Source organism: Canis aureus, chromosome 7, assembly GCF_053574225.1.
Source record: "Canis aureus isolate CA01 chromosome 7, VMU_Caureus_v.1.0, whole genome shotgun sequence".
In the NCBI taxonomy this organism is placed as follows: Eukaryota; Metazoa; Chordata; class Mammalia; order Carnivora; family Canidae; genus Canis; species Canis aureus.
Genome location: NC_135617.1, coordinates 36,577,014 through 36,593,293, shown reverse-complemented (window position 1 = coordinate 36,593,293; position 16,280 = coordinate 36,577,014). Strand labels below are relative to the sequence as shown.

At 36.3% G+C, this 16,280-nt stretch overlaps 1 protein-coding gene and 1 long non-coding RNA gene across 28 annotated transcripts in view; one reads left to right on the top strand and one right to left on the bottom strand.

The window, feature by feature from the left end:
• The window catches only part of LOC144317254 (uncharacterized), a 228,375-nt gene that overhangs the window by 103,329 nt on the left and 108,766 nt on the right, over positions 1 to 16,280 (top strand). The gene's annotated exons all lie outside the window — the stretch shown is intronic.
• The window catches only part of LOC144317255 (uncharacterized), an 86,857-nt gene that overhangs the window by 41,569 nt on the left and 29,008 nt on the right, over positions 1 to 16,280 (bottom strand). For 10 of the 13 annotated variants that reach the window (XR_013383206.1, XR_013383205.1, XR_013383200.1 and 7 more), the window contains exons 2-3: positions 12,096 to 12,277; positions 11,488 to 11,644 (exon numbers count right to left, since the gene is read on the bottom strand). This is a non-coding gene — a long non-coding RNA (uncharacterized LOC144317255). Of the gene's footprint in view, positions 1 to 11,487; positions 11,645 to 12,095; positions 12,411 to 14,173; positions 14,284 to 16,280 lie in introns of all 13 variants that reach the window. The other 3 variants (XR_013383203.1, XR_013383195.1, XR_013383202.1) reach the window with 2 other exon arrangements.

The following is a 16,280-nucleotide window of genomic DNA, read 5'->3' as shown; positions in this document are numbered from 1 at the left end:
CACAGGCAGAGGGAGGAGCAGGATCCATGCAGGGAGCCTGACGTGGGACTTGATCCCGAGTCTCCAGGATCAGGCCCTGGGCTGAAGGCAGCGCTAAACTGCTGAGCCACCTGGGCTGCCCTACATCTTTTTATTTAAAAACCTTGATTGATTATCTTCATAAAAGATCTCTTCCTGAACTTGTTACAAGCTAGAATCAGGCTAGGGAGGAAGGGAGCTGGAGGAGGAACAGAGGAGAAGGCAAATGCTTTCTGACTTGAAGTTGGTGCCTTCCCTGGGTTAGATGATATTGAATTTATTGCCCAAGGGCTTGCTTTGGATAGGTGGTAGTTCCAAGGTGCACCCACAAGTAGCACCCCTAGGCACTGGTGATTGCTAGTGAAATTTGTTCACATCTTTTGGATTACTCTCAGCTTAAGGCACTGAGAGTGCCTTCTTTCTCCTCTATACCGCAGTGGGACTGTTGCCTTCAATCTCACTTAGCTGCCCAGGCCAGCATTCAAAGATGTGGGCCTTTGGGAATACCTAGAATATATCTCCTTGGAACAGAGACTTGAGGTGCCCTGTTTCTCTGCTATTTTGTCTTTTCATATTGTTTTTCCCTTGTTTGTCAGCCATTCAACTGGAGCTCCTGTCTTAACCTCTAAATTCTTTTCTTTTTGACTTTGGACAAAGGATACATCTGGCTTCCCTCAGTCGCAGGATAGAAGGAATGGATTCCAAAAATATAGGCCTATCCCCTCCCCATGCCCCCTGCCAAGCTGACTCATCTCTGTTGTTGTTTTTTGTGGTGAGTGTGTATGGGAAGTCAGAGTTCATTGTAAAGCCATATTTCTGAGTTAGTCCTCTTAGTAGGACTTTTAGGGAGATCATAGGCTTGCAGAACCTAGAAGATGGGGTAGACAGCACCTGTTGTCTTTAGCTATGGGCCTAGATACTGGTTCCAGGAAAATCAGAAAACTCTCACTGAATATTGTGTTATGCTCCCTGGTGGAAGATCGAGATCTGTTTTTGAGCCAAGAAATAGCAATTGTCATCAAAGCTGTTTGTGCAGTATACTAATTTCTTCTATGTATTAATGGCATGAGTCATTATAGATGAGCTTTTCCTCCCAGAACCTATTAGAGACTCTAAATCATAACTGGAATTTAATCCTGGATGGATCAACTTAACTTCAAAAAGCTATCTTAAATGAAGGCCTCTGTGTGTTTCCCAAGTTGATAGTTTTAGTATGGAAGTAACTGTTCAGATTTTGAAATATCAGTATTATGTGACTAAAATTCTTCATGTTTAGAAAACCAGCCAACTATGATAAAACTGCTGGAGGCAGATGATGTAGGATGGACGTATTGTAAAACTGGGACTAATTATTTTTTTTTAAGATTGATTTATTTATTTTAGAGAGACAGAGAGAGTGTGAGGGATAGAGAGAACATGCGTGCACATGCGTGCAGTGGAAGAGAGCAGAGGAAGAGAGAAACTCAAGCAGACCCTGTGCTGAGTGCAGAACCTGATGTGGGGTGCAATCCCTTGAGCCTGAGACCATGACCTGAGCCAAAATCAAGAGTTGGATACTTAACCAACTGAGCCACCCAAGCGCTCCAAACCGGGACTAATTCTAAGAAATATCTTGGTGCAATAAAATCAGCCATGATTCCAAGCTATGCAATTGAGTTTTCATTCAGTCAAATTCTTTGTAAGCCAAAACATTCTTTCTGTTTGTTGTAATTTTGGTTTATTTTAGCAGCACTTTCTACTATGATGAGTTTTCTCATATTTAGCTGATTGAAATAAGGAAAAAAAACCCTCTGAGTTTTAAATTTCTTTTTATAGCTATAGAACCAAATTTGACATTATCAGTGAATTAAAAATGTATAAAGTTAAGACCTAAGGTTTAAATCAAATGGGAATTATTGAGATTGAGGTAAAAATGAAGTAATTTAAACATGTATGTGAACAACAAGGAAATATTTGATGAGCACACAATCTTCTAAGCTTATAAATGTCACAAATTATTTTAAAATATTTGACATTTAATAAAATCCAAGCTCATTGTACCCAGTATTTCCCCCCTTATTTATTTATTTTGAAACCATATGTAATTTTTTAAAGAAGATTTAATTCACATGTTTTAAATTCATTTGGCTATGTCATCAAAATCCTATTTTGTAAGAATCACATTGCATCCAAGTAGTCTTTTAGTGTATTTGAAAATGTCTTAAAAAAAAAAAAAAAAGAAACTGTCTTTTTTTTTTTTTTTTTTAATCTTTTTTTCCCTTGTTAAATGGGACCATATTTTTTCTCTGGTAGATGAATTCAAACAGAAAGATGTGTTTTATTGATAATTCTGTAACTATGAATGTCAGATTATTTTATTAAAATATAAAATGAATTTTTTATTACAGAAATAATTTTGATTACTGTCTGCATTTAGAGAGCATTTCATTAGTTGCAATGATAGGACTGGCAGTTGTAATTATAAAGAGTCATATAATTATTTTGTAAAACTGTAAACTGAAAGTTCCAAGCCAAATTCCACTTTTGATACATGAAGCAGGATCTAGTATTATTAAAAGCATACTATATGTCAAGCAATGGACTCAACACTTTATGTATAATTTAAAGGCATTTTAGTTTTACATTCCTTTGTGATGAGCATCTCAGAGAAAGGACAGCCAAGATTTAGTCTGGTTAGGTAATTGCCCAAGGCCATGCACAGGGTAAGTGGTAAAATTAGGGTCTAGACCAGGGTAATCCACTTCCAAAATTGATTCTCTGTGGCAGAAAATAATTCACTTCTGCATTAATTATTGTAGCTAAAATAGAAATGTATTATTGATTTTCCCTGAGATGAAAAGGATTTTAATATTCCACTCCAAGTTATACTGTGGATATTTATAATTAAAGATTCAGTATATCCATGGACCTGGGGATATTTGCAAAATAAATATCTTCCTTTATTTAGACAACTTTTTAAATCCATTTACTGTATATTTATTAGGTGTCTACTATATACAAGTAAATTATTATTGAAAACGTTATTGATTTCTGAATGTTCTGTCGCAAAAGCTTTACATAGAGTACCAATTAGTTTTAAGAAAGAATTAGTCTTTGCTGTTAACACCAGCAAAACAACAATTACCACTACTATATTACCAAAGGGATGTATTAATATGCTAAAGGGCAAATTTTGTTACCTAATTTTGTTTTTCTGTATTAGTAGAGGTCAATCATGTGATAGTCAAAAATGACCCTCAAATCTCAGTAGTTATTTCTTGCTCAAGCTTCATGTCCAATGTAGGTTGGGGGAGGAGGGACCTACTTTAGTCATATAGGAATCTATACTGATGGAGCTCCATCTTTTCAGGTGGGAAAAGCTGGCGAATTCCTTCTATTAATAATGCACTTTCCTGAGCTAGTCATGTGGTACACTCAGCTTCAGGGGGGCAATAAACCCAGCCACAGGAGCATAAGAGGACCAGAACTCGGTGAGCAGTAGAGTGTCTGCTACACCACCTAACCTGTCTTTGTTTTTAATGAAATAATTTATCTAGATTTTGTGCTGGTTTATAATTATTTTTGGAAATGAAAAGTAATTAAAATAATCATGTTCAGTATAGATCAAATTCAGTTTGTACATAAGTATATTTCTTGAAGTGTTAAATATGCACTTTTTAGTAGTTAAAATTACAATCTGGGATGTGATTATGCATTAAATAATTCAATATGTACACTTAAAATAGCTTTTGCCAGGATCACCATACTGTTTTAGAAATCTGGTATTTGTGTTAGTTAGATGTGTTATTTAGTAGTTAGGTGATCCTTGTTTCCCCATCCGTGCTGATTCCATCTTCCTCTTTGTTAATTTTCTCTATATTCCACTCTATTACATGGGTTTAAAAAAATATGGCTTTCCCCTTCTTATGGGTTTATAAATTAGCTCTAGGGTCAAAATAAGATCACTTTGGGTAATGTAGCAGAGGAGACAAAAGTTCTAACGTGGATACATTTCTCTTGCAAATGTAAAACCAAAGCTTTGCATTTTCCCTTAGGCCTCACCATCTGTAGTAAAGCTGTATGGAAGGGGGCCAGAAAGTAAAAAAAAAACAAAAACAAAAACCAAAAAACCAAAACCAAAACCAAAAAAAAAAAAAAAAAAAAAAAAAAAAAATAGGTGTTGGAAACTGTATGAGAACATTTTTTTAAACCCTAAAGACTGCTCTGTTTTGTTTAAACAAAGCCTTTCTTTTACCAAACATCCTCAGCAATTGTTAAAATTTTCCATATTGAACTGAATTGCTGGATAGTATTGGAATTAAAATGTTATTCCCTGGAACCAGTTATTTAGTTTTCCTGTAAAATAGTAGTGATTTGTCACATTTTTAAGGAGAGGTGTTTCTTGATCTAAAATATTTTAGGTATCTTGGGTTTAAGATTCTTTCACACCCCTTATGGGAAAGCATCCCTAACATGATGATGGGAATCCATGAGATACCACTACTGATTTATAAAAATTAAGTTTGCAACTTTTATAACATTTTAAAAAGAGAAAATCAAAGTAAAGTACTTTTTAAGATAAGCCACTTTATTGTATAGATTGTAAGGGATAAAAGCATTACTTGAATAAATTCAGGTGTGTTGGCAAAGGGGCAAATGTTTGTATAAGTGGTAATGGAAGTAAGATAAAACACTCCAGTAAAACACATGGAGGAAAATTATGGCATTTGGTATTTCCTGTGTATCTTAAGTAGTTATTATTTTATTTTCCTCCAACTTTTTATTGCACTAAAAATCATTGAGAGCACCCTAAGAAATTTAAGAACAATTATGGAAAACAATGACCCAAAGAAAACTATAAAATAACAAGAAATGAAGCAACATGTTCAAAGTGTTCAATGTAATTAAGTATTTTCCATGGAGAGTAAACTTTGACATGTGACTTGGCAATTGTGTTCTTTTGTATTGTTTAGTTGCTGCTCTATGGAGACCAGACTTACATCAGCTTAATAGTGAGGGACTTGGCAATTGTTTCCTTGACAGTCATTCTGAAATTCTTATACTAAAATAAGTTTTTGGTCATTTTTTTCAATTAAAAATTTTGAGAAAAATTCTTGTATGAGCCAATAAGATGATGAATGTAAGTTAACTACTACTGCATTCTTCACATTTTATCTCTGTGTTGGAGTTTTAAGGAAGGTTACTAACCTCAGTAGATTTCCCAACTCTAGATGGTAGATAATAGTGGGTAGACTCAAATTTCTCTTTTTCCTTGAACTCTTTTGCTTTAGTATTTCCTGTAGCCATTTTAGCAAAGAAATGATAACTTTTAGGTTTTAAAGTTACTTTTGTCACTACTATGATTTTTCAGCAGGGTGGTGGGCAAACACATTATTGACACCATCAACAAGAACATTTTATACTTAAGAGAGAAAGGCGATTACTTAGTTATTATTTATAAACTCTCCTTCCTACCATTGGTCCATCATCCCTTTGGTTATGATTTTGTTTCTGTTGAGAGCAAGGAACAGAGAAAACAGTTGTGCCTCATTTGTCATTTCTACCTTTTTGTGAATGAGCTGATAAAATTCTTTCTTGTATTTTGTACAAATGAGAGAAGAACATAAGATATGTCACTGGTAGAGTCTGGTGGAGAAAGCAAAAGGAACCCAGAGAAAGGAGAATGGAGAAGGGCTGTAATAAAATGTCACCTACTTCCTAACCTTACTGAGAAATTATTTTATGTGTTAATAGCCAGCTTTGCAGAAATAATGAGAAAGTCAGTAGGAAACATTTTTGAATCCAACCTAGGTACGCCCCCTTCATTTTCCTGGATTGATTTAAAGTTCCTTTAAATCACTTTTGGGGCAGTGTTGACCTAACTTCTTTCCAAACCAGTAAAATGTATTTCTCAAACACTCCAATGACTTGCTTTTTGAGTCCCTTCAGCTACACAATGATTGAATCATTTCTAAGTCATTGACTTTCAATTTTCAGGAAAATGGATCTCTTTAGTAGTCTACACAAAGACTATAAAAGCCTGGTTTGAATAAATGTTACAAGTTGCTAAGCATATGGATACAGACTGGATGGCACATTTATAATTCAATTGCTAACCAAATATTTGCTTTTCTTAAAGGAAGTGTTAGCATTGAACATTTCTTCCTGGATTGAGCTTAGGCTATATATGTGTGTGTGTGTGTGTATTTTTTTAAGCTGTTAAAAGATGTTTATGTGGTAAACAGCATCACCACCTGTCACCTGCCACTTAAGTCCTGAAGCAAACATTTCCTGGTCACACTATTAGAGCAGGTGAAGCCCAGGATGTGATAGCGAAAATATCCTGGACATTATTCTGTTGCTATCATTAGCTACCATAAGGAAGCAGCATGAGACCCTGGGAAGTGACTGCAACATTAACCAGACTTCCAGATGCTCTTGAGTATTCTTACTCCTGTGCTAGAAGGAAAAGAGCCCCTTGGAGCCCTGCCACTTTCTGCAGCTTTGGCAGCTGCTGGTGGCTGAGCCTAAGGGGTGGAGGATGGAGTTGGGACTGATTCTAGTTCCAGAAGCTATATGGGAAACATGTTTCCTTTCATGGGGCTTAAAGTAATTCTGTGAGGGAAAAAAGTTTCTAATTTTACTTTATTTGATTCTAAGAATTGTAGAATTAGATAATTATGGAATTAGAAGATATTTTAGACATCCAACTCTGTAGTTTTACAGTGAGAAAATTAAGATCTAGAGAGGGTAAGGGATTGCCAGACTGTGGAGCCAAGTTTGTATAGAGGCTGATGATTTTTGTCTCTGTTGATATTTGAATAGTTTTACTAAATTAGAGTCTTGATTTGGAATCAAGTATAGGAATTTCAGTCCTATATTTTGTTGTGTTGTGTTACATTATCACATTATGTTTTATGCTATGTTGAATGTTCCATTGTTGAACACAAATGAAATATTTCTAGGGCTATTTTCACCGTCTAGAGACCACAGAGCTGTTTGTTTTGTACCTCCTTTTCCAACAATATGGCTACTTTCTTCTTTTCCTTTTCCAAACAAATTCCTCACGCTCTAAACATTAAGTAGAGCTTAAACAAGAAGCAGAGTGTTTCTTAAGGTCCCTAAAAATGTGGTTCTCCCAGTTCTGTCTGTATGTATCCCACAGTGCCCTGTTTCAGTGCTCCAGAGACTGTCCCCTGCTAGACTCATGCAAGTAGCCGAGTGAGTGGTGGTGGCCCCATGTTCCAGTTCTTGTGCTGCATCAGATACTCTGAGCCTCTGGTTTTCAATAAGACCTCCAGGAATGACCTCATAGCTTATGGCTTGGGTGTTTAGTTCTGTTTGATTTTCCTGTTTTGTCTATTCTCTCAGGCTCCTTTACCACTCAACCTGGTTAGTCCTGTTCCTGTATCCTGAGAAAGCAAATGTGTCTCTCCTTTGTTGCCTTGCCCCATCCCTAACTCTGTGAAAATCCTACTTTAAAATGCTTCACCATGATAGTCTTTTATGCCTTTGCAACGAAACGATTCAATTTCACATTTCCTATTATCTTGTTAATGTTATCAAAATTATCTCATTTGTTTGGTATATAGACCAAGCATTTTTTTTTCTTAATGAAACTTAATTACTGGTTAGATTGCTGATATTGCCTTTATTTATACACCTCCAACTGTCTGTACAAATGACAGATCATCAGGGTGCTTGAGTGACTCAGTTGGTTAAGTGTCTGCCTTCAGCTCAGGTGATAATCCTGGGTCTTAGGATCTAACCCAGAGTAAAGGCTCTCTGCTCAGCAGTGAGTCTGCTGTTCCCTCTCCCCCACACCTGCTCATGTGCTTCCTCTCTTTCTCTCTCTCTCAAATAATAAATAAAATCTTAAAAAAACAAATGGGGGACCATTAAAAACTGTTCACATGTATAGTCAGACACCTTTAGAGCAATTTTTCTTTTATCCTAAAATCACAGTGAAGTGTATTCTTCTAAGAGCTATTTGTTGAACAGCAATGTAGAATAATAACTCTCCTTGGCACCGTGAGAAAAAGTATTTTTAACCAAAGATTTTGAACTCTTATTAATCTTTCTCAGAAGCAGTTGTATGCAAATTCATAAAAGCTGAAGCTTTGTTTTAATTCAACCTTTAAAAAGAAGAAAATGACTGTCCCCTTTCCTAAATCTCTTCCTCTAGGTCCTTGGTCCTTAAGAGAACAATCAACATAGTTTAAGAATCACCATTTTAAACCACTAAATATTCACATGGGCAGCTTCAAAATTGGGAGTGTGTTATATTCCAAAAGAATGTAAATTAATAGTTTTAAACCCAGAATTTAAGATGTTTCTGGTCGGAAAGTAAGTCGGTATGGTATTTTTGGAGAGGGGAAGAATTTGGCAGTTTAAATTAATATTATTTTTCTCCTCTAATAAGATTCAGTAATTCCACTCCTAGAATTTATCCCTTGGAAATAAATGATCAGAAAAATGTCCAAAATGTGTATAAGTATGTAAATCACAGTGTTGCATGTAATAGTGAAATACAGAGAATAATTTATATGTTAGACAATAAGGCAATGCTCAGTACATCATGATACATTTAATGTGATGGAGTACTAAAGAGTTTTAAAAAATATAGTTATACCTTTTTTATTTGTGTCTGGCATAGAAACATGTTCATAATAAGTGACAGTATTAAAGAGAGTATGTATACTTTATAATCCCATTTTGGAATGTTCACCAGAATATTAAATGGTAAGTTAGAGATGATGTTGTAGTTATTTTGTTAGCTATATGCATTTCTTATTTTAAAACATTGAAGGTGTTGATTTTTTTAATATTTAATTATTTATTTTAGAGACACAGAGTGTGTCCACAGGTATACAGCGGGGAGGTGGGATGGGGGATGGGCAGAGGAAGAGACTCTTAAGCAGACTCCCCACTGAGCCTGGAGCTTATTGCAGGGCTGGATCCCACAGCACATGAGATTATGACCTGATCTGAAGTCAAGAGTCAGAAGCTGAACCCACTGAGCCATCCAGGTGCCCCAGAAGGTATGGCTTGTGTAGTCAGAAAAAAAGCAATGGTGCTATTTTTGGTATTTTTGTTAATCAGAGATTGTTATATTACCAGTTCCTATAGTCAGTTATTTCACACAGACAACAGAGAAAGTGTTAATGGTAGAAGTTCCTTTTCCACAGAATGTACACTTCCTTCCCTTTGCATTCTGAAATTAAACCTTGAATCTTTTGTTGCTTTTTAAATTATGTATGCACTATAGGCTATAGGAATGTTGAAACTGCAAGGGACTGAGTGGGTTCTTTTTGGTGACAGGCACTGCAGTGGCCAGGGGACACTTTGGCAGGTGCTCAAGAGGGCAAGCAGCCTCCAGTGATGGCGATAAGGTCATTCAAAAGTCACATGTTTATAAGACAAAGGCTTCTTGTATTAAATATCATCACAAAGTGATATCAACCCTAAATTAAATTAAATATCATCACAAAGTGATATCAACCCTAAATTAAACCCTATTCATCTAGGTTCCTAAGTCTTCTTACATGAAGCCAGCAAGGGGCTCTTTTGAAACACAGAATATAGCTCTCACTGGCATGAAAGATGAAACTCTCCTTAGTCATCCAGAAGCATTACCACAGTCCAGATGTATACAGTTTATATCTTCCAGCAAATGTCTGTGAGAATTATTTCCCCCCATAAGTATCAGATTATATTTTGCCAAGTTAACTCTTCCTGGCTGCACTTTGAGCCTCTAAGGATTCTGTAGTGCTATCGTGCAACTAGTCTAGTGGTAAAACGACCAGAATCAGAGGTAAGTGATTAGCTAAAGAATGGAACCAACAGGTCAAATTCTCACCCAGTCTTTTAGCTAAAGGGCTCAGTGTCATCCTTAAATGAGAAGACAATGTTTTGTGTTTTGCTTAGAGAAACATATTTAATATATATGTTTATATCTGCATCTATGTTTATATCCCTATCAATCAATGTACATACACATGGGTGCATATACACACATATGTGATAAAATTCTCTCAATAAAGACAAGTAAGGAAGTTCAACTATGTCGGATTGTACATGACAACAAATGATAAAAAAGGGTCAGCAGTGGTTAATTCAGTAGTCCTGTGTACACAAATTTTCCTGTAGTAGATATTATAAGGGAAGTAAATATGAGATAATGAGGCTATCAAAAGAGTTCAAGAGAAGATAAAAGTTCAACATAGAGATTGGTCCTTGAGGAAAGACTTGAGGTCGTTAAGGGTCTTTCTGAGAAAATAGTAAGTGTGCATCATTGCAGAGGAGAGGTAAGCAATTACAAGTAAAGAAACAGTGGAAGAAAAGTAAAGGCAAAATGACTGATACGAGGAAGATGATAGGAAATTAGGTGAGGCTAGAACTCAGGTTCGAGAGGGAGAGTAAGTCTGGATGGACACAATGGTCGCTTATAAGAACAGTTCTTCATTTTATGGGAATTGCAGGATATTAATCATCCTTGGCTGCTAGATAATAAAAGCCAGTAGCTCTTCCTAGTCATTGTGACAACCAAAAATGCCCTGCAAGTTTCCAAATATCCTCAAAGGAAGATTTATCATCCTGCTTTAAGAACCATTGGGCAATATAATGAGAACTTCTGAGTGCCAGGATGCTGTCAGGATTTTTATGTGTGAAATAGTTCTGTTTTTATTTTCCTATTTCCCTCATGTAGACATGCTATAAAAGTATACTATTCTCCATGGTGTTTGCAATACATACACATCCATTATTATCTGTGGCTTAATCCAGTTTAGAGTTAATTTTGATTCCTCAGGCATCTATTACATGTTACCTTAATCTTACTTTATTGCTGTTTAGAATTATCTTTATTTATGGCAGGTTTGGGTGAAACTTCGGGGCACTAAGGGGTTTATCAAACATCTGGAACAATTTTTAAAAAATTTTGGATTTACTAAAACCCAAACATTCTGCCAAGCACCTCTTCTCACCCTTTTTCTCCAAACTTTAAAAACACATATATTTTAGAGAACATTGATTCCATGTGTTTTTAATTCATTTTATTTCATATCATCAAAATTTTAAAAAGTATTTGGTATCCAGGGTGCTCATTGAGACTTTCAAATAAATAGTTTTTAACAACTTAAAAAATGTCACATGAATATATTGAAACAGGAAAAAGATAAAATTTTGATGGAGACTGGTTGGGAATGAAATTTGGCAAAATTATTTTCCACACTATAGTGTTCCATCCAACTTCTAGTACACAATCTGGAGAAAATAAATTAGGTTATTTAATCTAAAAAAACCACTGTATCAAATTTTCTATACTAAGTCATATATATCATCATCAAGAAAATATTAAGAAATGAACTTGAATCAAATGATCTATTAATTCTTAATATTGAGGATTTTTTTTTAACCATATTGGTAACATTACCATACTGGTAATAATGATGTAAGAAACTCTTAGGGCAAGGGTGCCTAGTGGCTCACTGGTTGGGTGGCTGCCTTGGGCTCAGGTCGTGATTCCGGGATCCTGGATTGAGTCCTGCATCAGGCTCCTGTGAAGAGCCTGCTTCTCCTTCTGCCTGTGTCTCCATCTCTTCCTCTCTCTGTGTCTCTCATGATTAAATAAATCTGAAAAGAAACTCTTAGGGCAAATTGGAAAATGTGAGAAGCAACAAGAATAATTGAAATTTGAGAAAGATAATGAATTTAGTCATGAGTTAGCTTAAGGTTGTGATATGTTAGTTACTCTTATGATTTGAGAGATTGAAAATTAGCTTGCTGGTGTTCATTGATGATAAATTTATAAAAACCCACACACAGAGTATCTATCCATTTATATATTAATGTAAAGTCCATTGTAGCACTTAGGCTGAGGCAGGTGAGTTGAGTGACAGAATGGTTAAAGCCCCACTTAAAATCTGTGTAGTTAAGTAATTGAAGTGATTTTCAGGAAGATTACAGAGATAACCTTTGAGGATATAAGAATAAGAAGTCTAAAGTTATACTGAAGAGTAGAGATGTAAATTATTTAACAAACTTGGTGAAAAATGTTAAGTATCATTAGTATGGGAATGTAAATTTAAATGACATACCAGTTTTCACTTCATTATCAGACAAGATGTTTAAACTAAGAATGTCCTATGATCTTCCATATTTTTCTTCAATATTATTCAATATCTTCAGTGGAAACATTCATGAATTGCTGATAGAAAAATGAAATATATTTGAAGATGCATATCAGGATGTTCTATCATTTCCATGGGTAAAAGGTGACCTAGGAGAGCAGAATTAGGACAAGTTTTGATGTTCTTCATCTTACAGGTGAACAATGATGGAGAGCTGGAATCCAAAGGAAACAGGACTTCCTCCCACTGGGAAAAGCTGATTAAGAACAGCCACGTTGTCTCCTGAGGGAAACATGGGAAACAGGAAGCAGGAAAGTTGTCCTGAGCCCAGAGATTGAGCTGACTCTCCCAGCTCTAGCCCTTCTAGCCCTTCCAGTAATGGGAGTACAGAGCCTTATATCAAGCTCAAGGAAACACTATGCCATGCCAAGCATTGCCAGCTCCAGTGCTTCAGCTCTGTCAACATTCTGCACTACAGTTAGGTTGGGTTATATGAGATTCTCATTTTTGTAGGTCACAAATGATTGGATATTGGCAATTTTAGAAGGTTCAATCTAATAGTTCTCAGGCCATAGTGGTTCTAAGAAGGGTGGGTCAAAACAGCTTTGGGTTTGTACCTTGTATGTTAGTTTGGGTCTCTCAAGAAGCAGAAGTCAAAATGGAGTTAAACATGCAGGATATTATTAGGGAAAAATGCCTATATAAAGGAGAGAAATGGGAGGGTCACCAGAATTTGATCCCAAGTGAAGGAAAGAGAGAGAAAAAGGTTGGGTGCAAAGCTCCTAGATTGCTGTACAGTGTAAGGAAGACTTGGGAGTTCTTCAAACAAAATCAGCCAAAAAAGGAGTCCTATGTCTCCCAGAAACAGATCATTGGCAAGGAGCAGCCAGTGGGAGGTCTGGCCTTGGCACAAATGCAGGGATAGGTTTCAGAATGGACCATTGGGGCCTGGTCTCAGTTAATTGTACTCCTGTAGGTGGAGGTCCACCAGGTGTATTTTTGTGGCCACCACACCATAAGACTCAGGAAGTATGGATGATACCGTAACTTGGCCTTGGCCTTGCTCACTGTCCCTTCATTTTCTACTCTTAACACTTTCTAGGGGTCTTCTTCCTGACTGCTCCCAAGGTCATGCAAATATACCTTGACTTTTATGGAAGGAAGTTAGGGGCAGGGAAAGGGTCTCTGGTCCTTTCTGTTCCAGAAAGTCATTGGCTCCTTTTCCAAATTGGCTCACCCCTTTCCAGAACTCTGTGTAGCAGAGAAGGGATTGCTTTAACAAAAGTTCCCTATTCCTTATTTTCAAGGGTGAGATTCAGTGTGACAAAGATCTGCAAAACTAATAGAGGTCATATGCTTTGCATAATCTTTTGAATGTCTACACAGAGTTTCGAGCCACTTTGTTTCTTCCATGAAGGGAAATGCCTTGATAGGGCTCCCAGTTGCAAAGCTAACAGCCTATTACAAGAAATTCTATAACAGTAATAAAATTAACACATACCAAATGTGCAAATAAAACTTTATATTACAAAATACCCTTTATAAATAGCATTTAATTTTCATTATTTAAATATGAAATTTGAAAGCAAAATTCATAAACAGCATATAGATGTGCTGGAGTAGGAAATACAAGAAGATTCACTTTAGAACTGAGTTTTTACTGGAAAAGGTAAAATGGAAATTGAACAATTATTGATGTAGACAGAAGCTTATTTCACTCTGGTTTAGTTTTTTGCTAAGGGCAAAAAGTGTGTGTGGATTGGGAGAAAAGTTAACTGAGTTATCTGGGTAATTTCTCTCCCTACTATAGAGCAGATCTTTTGGGGAGACTTTTAATCATGATCTTAAAAAGCACATGTATGTTAAACTTAGGTTAAAAAAAAAAAGAGTAAAACCCTCAAAATACATGTTGAAAGGGAGGATAAAATCTTTTTCTTGAGGAGGAGACTCACACCATCCACATAAAACATCCAGGAGATCTGGCAAACATGCCCTTACACGTTCCTTACACTAGACGCAGTTCTTCCATTCACTCATGGACTCACGTCTGTTGGCCACCCATGCTCCCTGAAGACAGTTTATGGCGCTGGATTGTATCAGCAAGGCATGATGGATGATCAGGGACATCACCAGGGAGGGAGTACTCTGCCTTTGGCTTGGTTTAGAGTCAGATGTGAAGGAAAGAAGAGCAGTAAATTTGGAAACTATGCTGGAAGACACTAAAATTTATTTTTAATCTCTGTAAGTTCCAAAGAAGGAATAAAACCTGAAAATATGACGATGAGATGATTGCACTAATTTGTAAAGTAATTTATCAGAACATGGGGATTGGGAGTTCAGCTTTGCAGGCATGGGAGACACCTAGAAAGGACTGCATTTTAACTTCCTCATTTGGGAGTTCTTAAATAGACCTCAAACTGATTTTACAAGTACAACTGGACAGGCAAAGAAAGTATAATCTTCTTTATCCTGTTTTGTGATCCCTCTAGATTTTGATGTGATGTTGGAACAAAATCTCCTTAAATAGGTTAAACAGAAATGAAGATGACTTAACACACAGCAAATAAATTTAATTAAGAATGCTGAATCTAACAGCATCACAGAAACTTAACACATTTTGAAAGTATGTGCCACTTTTTTCTTTTCTTTTTCTTTCTTTTTCTTTTTTTGCCTATGCCATCCATTAATAAAGCTACATTTGGAGCTGGGAGCTGTGAAGAAATATTTTTGCAAAGATGATTGTGGGATTTTGTTGATTCTTGTGTTACCTTGTCACTCACTGAGTTTGTGCTTGTGTCTACTGGCTTTGCTGACTGCATTTTTGTGATAATACCTACTTATTTTTTTAAAAGATTTTTATTGAGAGAGAGAGAGAGTGAGAGAGAGAGAGCATGAATGGGCGAAGGAGGAGAGGGAGAAGACTCCCAACTGTGGGGCTCTATCTAATCCCGGAACTCTGGGATCATGACCTAAACCAAAGGCAGACACTTACCTGACTAAGCCACCCAGATACCCCAGTACCTACTTATTTTTAAGGAATTTTCAGTAGATGGTGCAAAGACCATACAATACTCCAGTGATGCTATTGCAAGGTGAATATGATCCTGAACTAGCAATTAAGTTTACACTTGTAGAATAAAAGTCAAGAAGAGCATTTCATAACTATTTCAACAATTAATATAAGTTGGTGATGATGTGATATATGCAAAACCTGTGCTGGATATAATAGTGGATACAAAATTGCATTATTTATAGATCCTGGCAGTTACTGATTTGTAGTTCATATGGAAGATTAGAAATGTACCCAGATAATTCAATTAGAAAGTATAAAATGAGAAGTATTGTTAAAATATTATGGATAGTTTGGGCAATTCATAGGACATGAGAAATTACTTGCATGCATGTGTATCGGAAGTGAGGACCTCAGTAGAGATAGGGGAAAGGATTCAAGGAAAAAGAAAGCATCAACAAATTGCAGTGTTAGAAATGTGTAAGTGATTCAAATGGGCAGGTGTAAAGGAGTCATTAAGAATAACATAGTGGGAAATAATGTTGGAAACAGAGGATATTGGCCATATCACAGAGGTCTGAGAATGCTAGGAAGATATTGGTTTAGGTAATAAGCTAGGTAAGTGGCTCAATGAGAATTGTGATTAGGAAGAGTGTACTATAAAATGGATTATGACTGAGGGAGATTTTGAGGATGGAGAACCCTACAGGGGAGGCCTTTCTACATATCATAGACGATAGGTGATAAGGAGCCAGTTAAGACAGAGGAAGTGCTAACAAAGATGAGAGACTTAATTTGGAAAGATATCACAGAAGTAGAATTTATAGAATTCATTTAAAACTTGGGTATGGAGGATAAGAAAAAAGAATTGAGAGATGATGCCACATTGTAAATCTTGGTGCTTGGGATGATGGCCACACATAGTAGGAATGGAGAAGTCAAGAGGAGGAGCAGGTTGAGTAGAGAAGGGAAATAAGTGTGAAGTGCAAGTGGGACAGGTGGAGAGCTTTAGGAGGCAGCTGGACAAACTCAAAAGAAGTTTAGAAAGATAACATGACTTGTATTTCAGATTTGGAGACTGTCTTCATAGACGTGTTAGCTGAAGGCAAGGGATTGGATAAATTTTCCAAGAGGGAGATAGT